We start from the raw sequence: 2,500 nt of genomic DNA, 5'->3' as shown, positions 1-2,500 counted from the left end.
GAGAGATAGCATCTCAATTGTCAGGAGAAAGTGAGATCAGGACCTATAAAATGACTCCTTAGCAGAGGGAATAATTGATAATTCCAGTCCGAATGGGAGGTCAGACTCTCTCACGTTAGGTCTGCTAGTGCAGACCAAATTGGCCGCACACCGAGCAACCCTGCTCCCGAGTTCCTCAAGAAATGTGTCAGCTCAGACTAGCGCCGTATGCACGTACAGTGTGTAGCATCCTACTCTGGTTCAGAGCAAAAAACTGTTCTGTGCCAAATCTGTACGAAGCTGTAGCATTATTATTTATAGTAATAATTCTTTAAAATGTTCAAGGCTTGAGGTTAATGAACATATTCCACTGAGGAGGAATATCTCAACAAATGATGGGGTAAAAAAAATAAAAAAATCGAATGAGAAAAAAAATCATTAATAATGTAATTCTCTCACAGGGACAGTTCCTAGTTTTACTGTAATCTCTGACGGAGATAACAAGGCCGTAATCAGGCAATGATAACACCGGTCTAGGGGATTCTACCGTCCCGGTACCAGGAGAAACCTCAGTCTGGTGGCGGAGGCAACGGACAGGATGATAAACCGTTTCAATCAGGAGCGGCGGGGGTACCGGTACCGGTAGAGCACAGCAGCCTGCTGGAGGAGAGCTGGGCTGGGGGGAGGGATACTTTAATTAGGCAAAAAATCTTCAAGCCGAGCCCCCTTGGGAGAGGAGGGGGTGGTGGGAGTGGGGTGGGGGCGGGGAAGGGGGGAGGGGAGGCTGCATCTCCCCACTAGGCCCCCAGAGACCCGCCTAGAAAAAAACAAACCCATATAAAGGGCTGTTAAATTATTCACCAATAAATACACTGCATTATACTGGAACAGTAAAGACTGCCTGGCGTGGGTGTGCGTGTGCATGTGTGTGTGTGGCCTACAGTATAAAACAAATGAAATGACAGTAAGTCCTCTGTCCCTAGGATTCGAATCAGTTCAACCACAAAAGGCCGACTGGTTGAGGCCACCGGGTTGTAACACCAAACAGGCCTCGCTGGAACAACCTAGTCTGCTCCCTGACACAAGCCTCACCACCTAAACGGCGTGTTTGCAGCAGATACTTTTCCAGAAAGTGGTAAAAAAAAAAAAGAAAAACCTTGACAGGATATCGTACATCCTCCCCCCCACCTCCCGTCCTGAGGGTCAGAGAGCGGCCTGTCGACTCAACGACGGATTCGCCACGGGACTCGCTATCTCTGTGTTCCTCTGGGCCCTCACCTAGGCGGTGGTGAGGAGGGGGGTAAGGGTACGTACTGTAGGCTAGCCCCCCTCCCCATCTCTGCCTCCATCTCAGGGAGCCACGGACACGCCTCTCACCCTGCCTCCCTATCTCAGCCAGGCAGCAGGCCCCACGCTCCCGCCACATTACAATATTGATGCAACGTATCAAGAGCCGTTCGCGTCTCTTTGAAGTTGTCTTTCGGGGTGGGGCGGGGCGGGGTGGGGGGGTTCAGGAGGGTGGGGGGTTCAGGGGGGTGGGGGGGTAGCGGGGAAAATTCCAAATGAAACGTTAAGGATGCGAGCGTGTTGGCCATGCATCTGGAATGGAATCCATACAGCAATAGATGATTTTGTGTTTAGTGGAGCAGCTCCCAGGAGTGTCAATATCAGAGGATTACAGCAAAACATGAAATTAGCATTCAGTCCCCATCCTCTACACAGCTACACGGAGCTCCTCGCCGTCTGTGAGTGTGTGTGTGTGTGTGTTTGTGCACGCATGCTTAGGCAACGATGCAAGCACTAACACAGACGCACGCATGCACACACACACAAACACTAAACGTTCAAGAAGGAAATCTAGGTTACATATAGTTAGGCCATTATTACATATTCCGTCCATAATATATACATTTGACTAAAAAGGGCCCGGCACACATCATGTGAATAATTAACCAGGGTACTAGGAGCACGAGTGACTAAAATCTGACTGGAAAAACTGTAATAGGAGAGGAGAGGGGGACAGAGGAGAGAGGGAGGAGAGGAGGAGAGAGGGAGGAGAGGAGGAGAGGAGGACAGAGGGAGGAGAAGAGAGGAGGAGAGATGGCGGAGAGGAGGACAGAGGGAGGAGAGGAGGAGAGAGGGAGGAGAGGAGGAGAGATGGCGGAGAGGAGGACAGAGGAGAAAAGGAAAGAGGGAGGAGAGGAGGACAGAGGAGAGAGGGAGGAGAGGAGGAGAGGAAAAGAAGAGAGAGAGAGGAGAAGTGGAGGAGATGAACACCATTATCGGTGTTGTTGGGAATGCTGAGGACAATTTCAATCAGACGATTCCGACCTATTCCAATCAGTTTATGGCTCCTCCACCATCGATCTGACCTGACCTTAAAAAGAAGAGATTTGGATTGGATAAACTCGCGGCGGTGGAAGGTTCATGACGGGTTTAGAAACATGCTATTCCCAGGCTGTCAAAGTATCTCTTCAATATGTCTTTGAGAATGACGCTTTTGTCTCTGGCTTTTGTTTTT

At 49.9% G+C, this 2,500-nt stretch overlaps 1 protein-coding gene across 1 annotated transcript in view; it reads right to left on the bottom strand.

Annotated features, from left to right (window-relative positions):
- Positions 1 to 2,500, bottom strand: part of foxj3 (forkhead box J3) — a 47,444-nt gene that overhangs the window by 16,847 nt on the left and 28,097 nt on the right. The gene's annotated exons all lie outside the window — the stretch shown is intronic.

Source organism: Hypomesus transpacificus, chromosome 9 (genome assembly GCF_021917145.1).
Source record: "Hypomesus transpacificus isolate Combined female chromosome 9, fHypTra1, whole genome shotgun sequence".
Taxonomy (NCBI): Eukaryota; Metazoa; Chordata; class Actinopteri; order Osmeriformes; family Osmeridae; genus Hypomesus; species Hypomesus transpacificus.
Note: the sequence above shows the minus strand (reverse complement) of the source record. Positions and strands in the feature narration are given on the sequence as shown.